We start from the raw sequence: 15,410 nt of genomic DNA on the forward strand, positions 1-15,410 counted from the left end.
AATTATAGGGTTATTTGTTCTGTTACTATGAAAAATGTCATTGGAATTTTGATATAGATTGCATTTAATGTAGTACTGACATTTTAACAATCTGTTAGCATGGAATATATTTACATTTATTTGTGTCTTCTTCAATTTTTTCCATCAACATTTTATAGTTCTCAGGGTAGAGACTCATTACTTCCTTGATTAAATTTATTTCCATTTTCCAGCAACCCAATCTGTGGTAGTTTGTTATGGCAGACTAGCAAATTAGTACAGTACCATGGTATTAAAATAGAAGGTACCAATATTATTTAATTACAGAAAAAAATGCCTAAACGATAAAAGTTAATTATTTTTTCTTATCCCTTCCTTTTGACTTAGACTAAAAATTTATAATTGTAATAGCCAACATATGCTCCAAAAAAGAATTCATTTTCTCCAGGAGAGATATTCAAAGAAAGTGGGTAGAAGTTGGAAATCTGGAAATTCTTCTGCTATTGCATCTGCTTCATAGTATGCTGGTAAGAGCTCCTAAACCATCAGAGAAATACCTGTCTGATAAAAAGACAGATGGTGTCAGAGAAAAAAGCTGGGGGAAAACATATATACATATACATATATATGTATATGTATATATATGTATACATACATATATATATATGGAAAATAGTCACAATGTATCATAGAATGAGCCAAATAAAAGCAAGACTAAAAGTTGGAGCTTAAGATAGAAGAATAAAGGAAAGAAGGAAGGAAGAAAAGGAAAAAAGAGAGTGAAAGGAAAGGGAAAAAAGAAAAGGGAGAAGAGAGAGAGGAAAAAAAGAAGAAAAGAGCAGGTTAGGAAAGTGAGAGAGAAAAAGTCTATTAAATAATTTTTCTTCTTCATTTAATGTTACTAATAAAATGCCATGGAGTTCTTCCAGAGTGGAAGTGTTTGTATGGGTTGATAACACTGTTTTGGAGAAAGTGGCCAATGTGCAAAAAAATAATTTTGTGAATGTTTATAAAATAACACATCTAGTTTGCTCAGTTTTTTTGCAGAGGTATTCATAACAGCGATAAAGGGTGGGAAAAAATTGTAAGTGGAGAAGCAGAAGGTCTCAAATATGATGATTTTCCAAAAAATTATAATGCATAGAAAACCAGAGAGGGGTTTATCCTGTCATTAATTGGTTTCCGCAGTATTGTGCCTTCCAAGCACTTGTTAATACTGTTGCCAATACTGTTTAAATTTTTGTTACTGGATGATAACAACTCATGGATGTCTCCTTTTCCAGAGTGTTGCCCTCAGCCAAACAAGAGCCACCTTGCCTAGAAAGATATAAAAAAGGAGACATTAATTATAACACAATTTCTGCTCGAGAGCTCCCCTAGGGGAGACTGAAGTTGAGACCATAATTTTGCTTAGCTTTTTATCCTCTGCCCTATCCTGCTTCCTTCCTTCCCCTTATCCTGAGCATATTCCTGCAGTAAATCACTTCAGTAAGATCCTCAGTCTCAGGTTCTGTTTGTGTTTTAAGATATGGTCCTAAGAAGCAGCCTCTAAGGATGAGATGCTGGAGTTGGACCATTGCTGAAAGGCAATGAGGACACATCATGGGTAAGATGTAAAATACTCATAGTCACGGGCTTGCTATAGCTGTGCCATTGTTAAATTTCACTTTTGGTAAACTGTAAAGATTTGTAAGGGCATACAAAAGCTGATGCTATGTTTTGAGCAGTTGAGAAGCATTAGAGAAACAGCAGATAAAAAGACTGGAATGAATTGCTAAGTGCTATTGATTCATTGAAAAGAAAAACTAACAGTCTTAGATTTATTAATCAACAACTTAAAGCAAAACAAGAAAGTCAAAGGACTTCCTTGGACGTCTTTAAAGAGAACTTCATTTCCTGTTGCTGAAACACTGAAAATTGGGTACAAGATTCGATTATAAAGTGTCAGGGCTAAAGGGAAGGCTAAATTCTCATTCTGGCAAATCCCCTATGAGCAAGTCTGGGTCTGTTGGGGAAGTAGAATCAAAATTTGGGATGGGTATATCTGGGTAGATGCACTTCAGAACCTTCTGCCTCTAAATTCCCCTGAACCCTTTGGGCGCACAGAATTGACCTATGTTCTCTTATCTGAAAGATAGATCCACCTTCAGTTCCTTGCTTGAAGCCTATGTGGAAGACTCATTTGAGGCTGAAGGCTTAGACGACCATATTGCCGTCCTCAAGATCTGCTTCCACCTCCCTAGCTACAGACACATAACTAGGGTCAAATCTCTATATAACCAGACTGGAGATATAGAGGACCTGCTGAGGGAGGAGAGAGAGTATATGTTGAAGGGGCTCTATAGGACCTGACTAATATGTTCCAGCAGGAACTGAAAAAGTGAGTGTATCTGGAGAGGGTTGAATCAAGAGAGATGGAATATAAAACTGGATATGGGTGTTTGTCAACATGGAGGACATTCTCCTGCAAGGCAGAACTGATTATCTTGGTCAGGGCTATGTGTGGCTCCTCCAATATGCTACTGGGATAGTTCCTGGAAGCTTAGAAAAAATAATGGCCCATATTAAACAAAGTAAAGATGTCAGATCTGCCATGTCATTTTAATAGAGGAAGAGACTGAAAGGCTCAGAGAAGTGGGCACACTAGAATGGGCTCACTATATAAGACTGAAAAACCCACCATGTGACCATGTTCAATTCTAGGTACTTCTGATTTTAAAAGAAGTAAATTCAGAATTTAATCTCAGCCATTGCAAGACTCTCAGTTTCCCTTTGATCTTGCATTGTTCCCAGTAACAGTGTGAGAGAGATGGCAATGCATAAAAGGGGGATACTTTTTATAGCTTTATATAGAAGGGGCATGAGGAGCAGGTGTCCCATCCCAATGCCTTCTTCTGGTCCTTAAATGTGTCCACTGCAATATAGCTTCACTAGATTGCTCTTCAGGTTTTCAGATTACTGTCTGAAAAAAAAATCTATTTTTTCCCCCCACAATTAACTGGAAAAGGCTTTAAAAATACTCCTCTATTATCTAACTGTTTGTGTAAAACCAAATTTTCTTTATATACTTCAACTGAAACAATATACTGCAAAAGCTTGAATACAGAATAGATATGAGAATTATCTGTCTTCTATCAATCCAAACATGAAAGATATTTATAAAAATATAAATACTATTATTTTTGTTTGGGACAAAATAGTTGTTTTTCATAAGAGTATGCTATCTATGTTAACATGTAATAAGCCTATTATTGATATTTTAAAATAAATTAATAAACAAATGTTTTTAAATGTGTCACTTTTAGCTTATAATACAGTAAATACAAATGGATATAACCCATATTAACAAAAGTTCTTTGGAGTCCTCATAATCTTTAAGAATGTAAAGAGTTCTTAAGAACAAAAAGCTTGAGAACCATTGATCTATAGGATAGTGATCAGGGTCCTCCTTCTTCCATAAACAAGCTGAACCAAACAGAACCTTGAGCAGAGGATCATAGATTCTGAAAATGAAGAGCATGCATCCCGTTGGATCAATAGCATCCTGACAAGACAATTCCTGCCATGAGCCCATTAACGTGTGGCCTCACTTCTTGCCCATTCTCAAGTCCAGTTATTCAGAATAATGTCCCATATCTTTCCAAAAAGTTGACTTTGCTTAAGTTAGCAGGGGTTAATTTCTTTTTTTTTAATTTTATTTTTTAAATTTACATCCAAATTAGTTAGCATATAGTGCAACAATGATTTCAGGAGATTTCTTAATGTCCCTTACCCATTTAGCCCATCCTCCCCCCCCGCACAACCCCTCCAGTAACCCTCTGTTTGTTATCCATATTTATGAGTTTCTTATGTTTTGTCCCACTCCCTGCTTTTATATTATTTTTGCTTCCTTTCCCTTACGTTCATCTGTTCTGTGTCTTAAGTCCTCATATGAGTGAAGTCATATGATATTTGTCTTCCTCTCACTGACTAATTTCACTTAGCGTAATACCCTCTAGTTCCATCCACATAGTCACAAATGGCAAGATTTCATTCTTTTTGATTGCCGAGTAATACTCCGTTACATATATATATATATATATATATATATATATATATATATATAACTTCTTCTTCATCCATTCATCCATCAATGGACATTTGGGCTCTTTCCATACTTTGACTATTGTTGATAATGCTGCCATAAATATTGGGGTGCACGTGCCCCTTTGAAACAGCACACCTGTATCTGTTGGACAAATACCTAGTAGTGCAATTGCTGGGTCATAGAGTAGTTCTATTTTTAATTTTTTGAGGAACCTCCATCCTGTTTTCCCGAGTGGCTGCACCAGTTTGCATTCCCACCAGCAGTGCAAAAGAGATCCTCTTTCTCCACATCCTCGCCAACATCTGTTGTTGCCTAAGTTGTTAATGTTAGCCATTCTGACAGGTGTGAGGTGGTATCTCATTGTGGTTTTGATTTGTATTTCCCTGATGATGAGTGATGTTGAGCATCTTTTCATGTGTCGGTTGGCCATCTGGATGTCTTCTTTGGAAAAGTGTCTATTCATGTCTTCTGCCCATTTCTTCACTGGATTGTTTTTTGGGTGTTGAGTTTGATAAGTTCTTTATAGATTTTGGATACTAACCCTTTATCTGATATGTCATTTGCAAATATCTTCTCCCATTCTGTTGGTTGCCTTTTAGTTTTGCTGATTGTTTCCTTCGCTGTGCAGAAGCTTTTTATTTTGATGAGGTCCCAGTAGTTCATTTTTTGCTTTTGTTTCCCTTGCCTCTGGAGACATGTTGAGTAAGAAGCTGCTGCAGCCAAGATCAAAGAGGTTTTTGCCTGCTTTCTCCTCGAGGATTTTGATGGCTTCCTGTCTTACATTTAGGTCTTTCATCCATTTTGAGTTTGTTTTTGTGTTTGGTATAAGAACGTGGTCCAGGTTCATTCTTCTGCATTTTGCTGTCCATTTTTCCCAGCACCACTTGCTGAAGAGACTGCCTTTATTCCATTGGATAGTCTTTCCTGCTTTGTTAAGATGAGTTGGCCATAGGTTTGTGGGTCTATTTCTGGGTTCTCTATTCTGTTCCATTGATCTGAGTGTCTGTTTTTGTGCCATTAGCAGGGGTTAATTTCTGTTAGCTGCAATCAACTCGTGCTAACAGATAAAGTGTCTAATAATACTCCTTTATTAGGTTCTGAGTCTAAAATCTTTCAGTTATAGTTCAAACTCTATTGTGTCAATGAGTTTCTGCCTATGGAGGCAAGCATCTGTGACACCAGGGGATCCAAACAACAAATGAGGGATTTAATTGAAAAACTTGGAAAACCCAATTTTGTTCTCCCTGGACTATTTTAAACCAATAATGAACTGTAAGCTCAAGACCTTACCTTTTTTTTAATTATTATTATTACATGTTGACAAACCAGTGATTAAATATCTACTTAGCCCTTTACCCCAGAGTTAGGGTGTCTGTTACATTTTATCTTCAAAGCCTGGTATACACATCAGTGGAATAATCTACACAACAAATATGGGTATTGCTGGAAATGCTATTAGCCCCATTTTGGAAAGTGTAGCAATTAAATCTTTTCCCTCAGGTCCTCAAGAGGATTCATATTTAAAAACTCTGGCTGCAAAGCCCACATCACTCAACATAATCGTGGCTCCCTGAACAAACATGAATGTTCAGTATCTGTACAGAAAGAATTTGAAGACAACAATTTTTCTGAACAAATTTTCTGTAAGGTCTTATTTTAAAATACAATGGGCAATTCATATTGCAAATTTGCTCCAAGACCAATTTTATATTGCTATTTTCTAACATCGTCATCTAATTTCTATATTTTTCTGAAAGCACTTGTTTCATGGGAGAACTTATTTACTAATTTTGGCTAACTTAACAATCATGCTATAGATTTGGTAAAAGATTTGTAAAGTCTATAAACCTATACATGATCTAAGGATCAAAACACTTAATATAAAGAATTAGCAAGATATAATCTTGCTGTAAACCCCCTTTGTCAGACTATGTATAAAGAAATTGCATTCATTCTTAGGCAAGACACATTTAAAAAGTGTATAAAGAAAATTGAACAGGTTGATAAATCAGACCAAAAGTAGATATTTACAGAGAAATTTGGAATGATTAGCCTAGAGAAATGTGGACTAAGGAGCATGATAATGATTGCCTTAAGCTAATTAAATGAAAAAGTCATTAGAGCTCACAAATTCATCACCAATTTATGAAAGCTACAAGCTTTCACAACTTTCTGAAAATAGAGAATTCCTCATCACTGGGAATATACAAGCTGGTCATGCTATAGAAATGTAAGAATCCTTCCAATTCTCAGATGCTTTTACTCTAATTCTTCTTGTTTGTTGTTTAAATGCCTTCCACATCTGGGGGTGCCTGGGTAGCTCAGTTGGTTGAGTGCCCAATTCTGGCTCAGGTCCATATCTCATGGTTCATGAGTTCAAGCCCCACTTCAGGCTCTCTGCTGTCAGCACAGAAGCCTCATCGGATCCTCTGTCTCCCTCTCTCTCTGCCCCTCCCCCGCTCTCGCTCTCTTTTTCTCTCTCTCTCTCTCAAAAATAAAAATAAACATTTAAAACAAATAAATACCTTCCACATCTGAATCCTAAACAAACTGATGTTGAGTTAATGGGAGCAACTATCCAACTTACATCACACAAAATAATTTGGGGCTTAAAGTTAGTAATCTATAAGAATAAAATAGCTCTAAGTATATATCTTATTTGTAATTGTATAAAAATATAGTAATGCTTTTCTCAGACATTTAATACAAGGAAATACACCCAGAACAAATAAATTAAGGTTTAAGGTGGTGGTACTAGAAATTTAACAAGCCAACAGAGCAACTGAAGTTGCCCTCTTAACTTGAAATCAGAGCCCAAAATAGGTTTTCAGAAAGAGAAAAAGATTTTATTTTCAGTAATTTTTAGTAAGAGTGTTGTATAGATTTAATAGAGACAGGAAAGAGAACAGAAGGAACAAATGAGTGGAAGAGGCAGGATATAATTTATTAAGATATGAAAATGGAAGGTCTATGCCATTAAAAAAGGCACCCTTTCTGGGCAGGTGCAGCCTCTACTTGTGGTCAACAAAGCAAATGTGCATGCCAGCTGTTTGGATTGCTGCCCCCAGTAACCTGCACATCCTTAAGAAGTAGTCCTGTGAATAAAGGCATTCGATTTTCATTTTAACGAAAGAAAGTGCTCTCTAAGTATAGATTCTGTGCAGTGCTTAAAAATATACCTGTTACCATATGCTTGACAGCACATATTGTTAAAACAACAAAAAGAAGGACAACAGGCCCAAAATGGAGTCACTTGTACTAAGCCCCATGTCAGCAAACCTTGAATTAATACTTAACTTCATTGAGTTTCAGCCTTTCCCAAGAATGTAACCTTTACCAGTCAGTCTGGAATTACCTGGTCGGCACTAGTGAGGTAATACACTGGATAGTCTGCTCCTGTCCCCAGTAGGAATGTGACTTTGCCTGAAATAATCAATCCACTCTGGGCCAGGAACTCCCTTTTCCCACCCGCTTCTGCCTATAAAAGCCTTCCATCTTGTATAGATCCTTGGATCTCCTTTCTATTTGTTAGATGATATGCTGCCCAACTCATGAATCGTTGAGTTAATTAGATCTTCAAATTTACTCAGTTGAATTTTATTGTTTAACAACATTTAGGTATATAATACACCTAATATAAAATTATAAAATACCTATATATAAAATTACAATATTTAGGTATATCTATAATCTCACTCTTTAAAAAAAAATGTATAGAACTTTCACACCAGTGGTTTCACCAAGGATTTATCTTTATGTAGAATTGGAGAATCCATTTCCAGATACTTCAGAGAGGAAAGCATTCACTAGGAATTTTAAATATTAAGTGGATTTTCCAAACTAAGTGGAATAAAATTGAAAACACTTTAAGTTAATTACAATAAAAATTCTTCTAGGGGCGCCTGGGTGGCTCAGTCGGTTAAGCATCCAACTTCAGCTCAGGTCGTGATCTCGAGGTCTGTGAGTTCAAGCCCTGCATCAGGCTCTGTGCTGACAGCTCAAAGCCTGGAGCCTGTTTCAGATTCTGTGTGTGTGTCTCTCTCTCTCTCTGACCCTCCCCCGTTCATGCTCTGTCTCTGTCTCAAAAATAAATAAACGTTAAAAAAAAAATTTTTTTTAATTCTTCTAGAAAAAGGAGAAAAGCAAAGATTAAAATATACCTAGGAGACCTGATCATTAGGATCAAAGCCAAGAAGAAATTAAGGCATTCTGGCCAATAGAATAAAAACAGTTTGTTTGGTTTTTTTAAATGCTATTTATCCAAATCCAGACATCATTTTATGTATCCCCTCCTGAAGATATAGGAAACAGCAAATGATTTAATAGGGGAAAATGAGCTAATATTAAGTTGTCAGCTAAGACTAATTTTCAAAGAGATATTATAGGTTATTTTTTTAAAGAATGTTGGTCCAAACATAACATTTAAGAATCAGATTCATGAAGCAGCATCTCTCTTTTGGAACTAAACATTTTACCGACCAAAGTAGAATGATCATTTATGAGAGTTCCTGTGGAGCCTGTATACTAAGTATCAATATGTTTCATAGGACAAATCTCAAGGCAGGAAAACATCAATGATGAAAAACACAAGTAATATATTTGTGTCTATTATCATTCACAGTTGAAAAAGATCAACAGCAAGTGGTATAATTTCAGGCCTGTGAAAAGATGGACTGTAGAGAGGAAATTTGGAAACCTGGCCAAAATAACTTTCCCTAATACGCTGCCTATAAAAGTCCCTAAAGTCTGTCTGCAGAAGCATAAATCTCCACTATTACTCTCGCCTTTGATTTTGCACTTAGAGAATCTTGCATTAAACTGTGCAGCCTGGGAAAAAAAACAATGTAGGCAGATACTCCCACATATAATTTGAGAAAAGCAAGCCCTCTCCTCTACCCCAAAATATCTCCACAGTTAGTCTCAGATTTTGTACCCCATAATTAGATGTGCATTCTTTCTGGGTCCTGAAGGGCTTTTGTGTTTTGTTGTCTTGTGCAATTGGAAAATATCACTGGGAAGAGTAAATCAATTAACACTTTAGAGAGAATTAGTTACTAAATAAGGGAGTGAGAGGTCTGAAGCAACACAAAAGGAAGGCGCTAAGCAGGAGACACCTGAGCCAGATTTCAAATCCTTCTCAGTTGTTTCCAAGGCTTTGTAAATTTATGTGCATAATATGGTTAGTAACAATAAATAATGCTAATTGAACACATTCTATGTGGCAATGTACCAACCCCTCACGTGGGTAGCAGATTTGAAATTCACCAGTTGCAATGACCTCAGATGCTCCAAAAATGCTTCATTAATTTTTCTAGAATTAAATACAAACTAGTCCGTAAGTACCTATGTCCACTAATTGAGGAAAAATATAAACATTCCCAATCAAAGTAATTCTAGGCACTTCTAATTTTAAAAGAAGTAAATTCAGAATTTAATCTCAGTTGGTATAAACTTTCATCCTCCCCTTTGATCTCATCTTTTCTCTATTAATGGTGTGAGACGAAGATGGGCTCAACCCAATGCTTTGAGCCATATGGGGCTCAAAAGCCTCCACTATGAAAGTACAGTTTCTCTGGCCTAGTTTTCAGGTTCTCAGGTTATTGTCTCTATTATAGACACTAACTTGCCATTTGGAAACTTGAAGAAAAGCAATACTCTTTAAATCTTGACTGAATCCTCCATCTCTACAACTTCAAGGGTGAAGCCCAGACCAAGTAGGTAAATACCAGGAAATACCAGGAATGCAGAATGTCTCTGTCAGTACTTCACAAGGATTCTTCCATTGCACATGCATTATTTTACTTAAAATTGTCCATGGCTTGGGGCACCTTGGTGGCTCAGTCAGTTGAATGCCTGACTCTATATTTCATCTCAGGTCATGATCCCAGGATCATGGAATCCAGCATGGACCCTGCTTGGGACTCTCTCTCTCTCCCTGTCCTTCTCCCCCATTTGTGTGCTCTCCCTCTCTCTGTAAAATAAAATTTAAAAATTTTTTTTTAAATAAATAAATAAAATAAAATTTTCCATGATCATGGGTAGTGAGTGAAAATCTGGGATTTTCCTCACGTAGGACTGACAGCAAAGTCTGAGCAGTTACCTAGCCCTATTTATATTGTCACTTAGAGGAACAACAAAACCACCATCCACTATTAACACCTCAATTTTTATTTCACTAAGTTCAATGGCTGGTTAAGTTTGATGATCTAACAAAGGTCTAGGACACAGAAAAGCAAAAAAAAAAAAAGGGGGGGGGGAATATTATGTGTTACTCTTAAAGAGAGACCCTAGAAATACACTAAAATGGGGGAGCATGAAAACCTTCCTGTCAAGATTAGGTGCTCTTCAGGGACTGTATCCATTTGGGGAGACAATTCTCTAAGGGTCTCTCATAATTCTGCACTTGTGTACAGAACCACTGATGGCCTTTTTTCTGGTTTGTTTTTCAAGAATTTTGCATAGTAAACAGCCTAGGAAGATAGAAATGGTGTCTTCCTCTACAGAGGGCAGGTTTGTTTGTTGTCAAATACAATGAAGATAATGTCTCCCCTCAGGGTGAAAGTTGGAGAGATTTGCTTGCAGTGCATTAACAAAGTTTTCTTAGCTTGAGTTTCCTTAGCAGTGACACAAACTCATTGTATGTGCAGCATCTACCTGGGCTGTTCCACTTCCCTTGTGACTTTGGGAACAAGAGTAACATATATGAACATGAAGCTTATGCTGCATTTTGTGCTGTGAGTTAGTCCATTGTCTCTGATGCAGGAATCTCATGTCCTCTGCCAACATCCACGAAATTGGCAGGCTAATCTGTTAGCTTGCAAGAAGGGTAAAATCTCAGAACATCCACAGTCCCTAACACCCATAAAATCTTGCTCTTGCCTTAAGGTAGCCTCTACTATAGTGTTATTCTGTTTTAGCCTATTAATATCTACCATGGGTTATAAACTGTTTGAGAATAGTGTATCAGACAGCTTAGGCAAAGTTGTGAAATGGTAACAAACAACCTAAACTCTTAGTGACTTTAAACACTGGAGTATTGGGAAACCTGGGTAACTCAGTCAGTTTCCGACTCTTGATTTCAGCTCAGCTCATGATCTCACGATTCATGAGTTTGAGCCCTGAGCCAGGCTCTGTGTTGATAGTGCAGGGCCTGCTTGGGACTCTCTGTCTCCTCTCTCTCTGCCCCTCCCCTGCTTGTTCTCTCTCTATCTCTCTCTCTCAAAATAAATAAATATTTTAAAAAATAAAAGAAATAAACATTGGAGTATTGATATATATTTAACAATAAGCTTTCCAGGAATAAAGTCTTGATTTGTAGTATTTGGCAATTTCCATAATGTAAATACTCCTACCTTGGCCAATTTTAAGCTGCTAATATGGCATCCTAATGCAGAATTGTGAGGAGATGAGTACAATCATTTTCCACAAGCCAGTGCAAGCCAACTCTAGTACACTACTGGCTTTATTAACAAAGGCTTATTTCTTACTCATGGTACATACTTTTTGCAGTTCAGCTTAAATTCTGCCTAAGGTCATTTTCATTCCAAGATATAGGCTGAAAGAGCTGCCTTTATTTGGGATAGGCCAATTAGTGGTAGAGGAAAAAGAGTAAGAGTGGAGCTGTAGGATGACTCAATGAATCTGCTGGGAATTGATGTAAGTCACTGCTACTCACATTTTATTGGCCAAAGCACATCATGAGGTCAGTGGGTTGGGAAGTATACTCTTCCTGTCAAGATAGATCCAGTAAGGAGGGACAGCAAGTACTTTGACACTAATAAAATCAATAATAATATGTATCATATTATATCTTATTTATATTATATCTTATTTCTCTTTAAATTCACACCACCTGAGACAATACTTTGCACATAGTTAGTGCTAGGTTAATGATAAGACTAAATAAGCAGTTAGTGATCACTGAGTCTTAATGATAACATTAGAAGGGTAGGCTAACGTGTTTGCTGTAATACTAATATTGTGACTTAAACTTGTTTTCCTTTTCCCAATGTCTTCCCAGAGGACTACACAGTGCTCTCCAAGGAATGCAGTATATCTAGTAGTTCAGGCTGTTAATTGTCTTAGTATTTTACATTAAACAAAAATTTCTTGAACTCATACTTTTGGGACAAGCATTGTTTTGGACTTGTGAATAGATAGCAATATGAAGAAAAATGAAGACAAAGGCAATGTGAAGACAAAATTATTGCTCTCATTGAACTTAAAATCTATCAGGAAACCTATCATAAACAAATTAATAGACATATAATATGCTATTCCATGATAAGTTCTATGAAGAAAAATAATATTTCATTAACATTTATGAAACCATTTTTATGAACTTATGAAACCACAGCAAGAGTACAAAGGGAGACTCACCTATATTGTGTCTTTAATTAGTAATTAAAGCTCTATTTAGCAAAGAATATGACATTGTACAGATTAATGACATGTATAAGTTGTGAATTTGATAAAAATAATTTTCCTACTTGTTTTTATTGTTTTGATCATTAATTACATCTTTATTTAATAAAGAATTTGTAATGTGTTTTCACAGATTTTATGTGGCTTGTACTAGATTCATTGTTTCTAGGTTTAAAAATTTTAAGCAGTATGCTTTTTTGGAGTTTTGCTATTTCAGTTTTCTTTTACTTTGGAGGATCGGTTTTGTATTTTCAAATTTCTATTATGTTTTAAACCTGTCCTCATTCTTAATGGTATAAAGAATAAAAATATATAATTGTATTCAATGTACTCATAATTTGAATTTATATTCTATCTAAAAACATAAAAAATACAAAAATTAAAATTATTTGCATTCATGTTTTCAAAAGTGCCCTAGTTTTTTCTGAAATGTTTAGAATTATCCATTAAAATTAAAGGACAAAATTTTAACTATGGTTAATGAATATAAAATTTTAAATTACACTACATGTAGTGCCTTGTAGGCTTTAGTAAAGAATTTAGAGTTTATTTTAGATGGAAAATCTTTGAAGAGTTTTGAGCAAAAGACTGACCTGATCTTATGTCAATTTTAAAATTATTTTTCTGAATGCAATGTGAAGAATGAATTACGAAACAGCAAAAATAGCTACAAGAAGATCAGTTTAAAAGCTATTGCAAAGGTCAGGTGGAAAATGAAGATGGTTTAGATGGTCTAACCACCATGGTTAGACATGATGGATGTGGTAAAAGTGGTCCAATTCCAGAAATATTTTGAAGACAAAGCCCAAAGGATTGGTGGACTCACACCTCCATATTTTTTTTTTTAATTACAAAAAAAAATTTTTTTTAAGTTTATTCATTTTTGAGAAACAGAGTGCAAGAGACAGGGAGACACAAAATCTGAAGCAGGCTCCAGGCTCTGAGCTGTCAGCACAACATGGTATTGGCACAAAAACAGACACATAGACCAGTGGAATAGAATAGAGACTTTAGAATTGGACCCACAAATGTATGGTCAACTAATCTTTGACAAAGAGGGAAAGAATATCCAATGGAAAAAAGACAGTCTCTTTAACAAATGGTGCTGGGAGAACTGGACAGCAACATGCAGAAGAATGAAACTAGACCACTTTCTTACACTATTCACAAAAATAAACTCAAAATGGATGAAGGACCTGAATGTGAGACAGGAAATCATCAAAATCCTAGAGGAGAAAGCAGGAAAAAACCTCTCTGACCTCAGCCGCAGCAATTTCTTACTTGACACATCTCCAAAGGCAAGGGAATTAAAAGCAAAAAAAATGAGCTATTGGGACCTCATCAAGATAAAAGCCTTCTGCACTGCAAAGGAAACAATCAACAAAACTAAAAGGCAACCGACGAAATAGGACAAGATATTTGCAAATGACATATCAGACAAAGGGCTAGTATCCAAAATCTATACAAACCTCACCAAACTCCACACCTGAAAAACAAACAATCCAGTGAGGAAATGGGCAGAAAACATGAATAGACACTTCTCTACAGAAGACATCCAGATGGCCAGCAGGCAAATGAAAAGATGCTCAACATCACTCCTCATCAGGGAAATACAAATCAAAACCACACTCATATCACCTCACGCCAGCCAGAGTGGCTAAAATGAATAAATCAGGAGACTATAGATGCTGGTGAGGATGTGGAGAAACGGTAACCCTCTTGCACTGTTGGTGGGGATGCAAACTGGTGCAGCCACTCTAGAAAACAGTGTGGAGTTTCCTCAAAAAATTAAAAATAGATTTACCCTATGACCCAGCAATAGCACCACTAGGAATTTACCCAAGGGATACAGGAGTGCTGATGCATAGGGGCACTTGTACCCCAATGTTTAGAGCAGCACTTTCAACAATAGCCAAATTATGGAAAGAGCCTAAATGTCCATCAATTGATGAATATTGTGGTTTATATATACAATGGAATGCTATTTGGCAATGAGAAAGAATGAAATATGGCCTTTTGTAGCAACGTGGATGGAACCTGAGAGTGTTATGCTGAGTGAAATAAGTCATACAGAGAAAGACAGATACCATATGTTTTCACTCTTATGTGGATCCTGAAAAACTTAACAGAAGACCATGGGGGAGGGGGAGGGGGAAAAAAAGTTACAGAGAGGGAAGGAGGCAAACCATAAGAGACTCTTAAAAACTGAGAATAAACTGAGGGTTGATGGGGGGGCGGGAGGGAGGGGAAAGTGGGTGATAGGCATTGAGGAGGGCACCTGTTGGAATGAGCACTGGGTGTTGTATGGAAACCAATTTGACAATAAATTTCATATTAAAAAAAATAAAGTCACTTTTCTCAAATATTCTTTTTCACACCTCTAAATTTTTGCACATTTATATTTCTATAATTAAGAACTCATTGATCCTATTATTTTTCTGCCAAATATTCCTATCTATCAAGGCTTTGAATACCAAAAACCTTTCCAGTCTCAATAGAATGAAGATAAAATGCTGAAAATGGTAGGAGGTTAGTTGATGTTTGGGGGACAGGAGATCTTAATCTCCACAAGCAGGTATCTATTCTACTTATTACCTTCTAAATATGAAACTGACTATTGAGTACTACAGAATACATATTCATTAGCAATTCATTAGTTTTTTTTCAATCTCACCTGTATGCATGAATAGATCCACAAAAATAAAAACTAATCTTCTTGTCAAGAGAGACTAGTAATGATCTTTGCCTAACTGCTCCAGGAAACATCTCCCCTCTCATGAGAAAATATTTTGCAGTGAATTACAGAGAACTTATATTGACTAGGGCTTATATATGCTACACACCAATACACTGGAAAATTATACCCTGACTACATTATCACTATTTGTTTTACAACTGGTAGAGTTGTAAATAATTCTCA

This window comes from Panthera leo, chromosome F2 (genome assembly GCF_018350215.1).
Source record: "Panthera leo isolate Ple1 chromosome F2, P.leo_Ple1_pat1.1, whole genome shotgun sequence".
NCBI classification, from domain to species: domain Eukaryota; kingdom Metazoa; phylum Chordata; class Mammalia; order Carnivora; family Felidae; genus Panthera; species Panthera leo.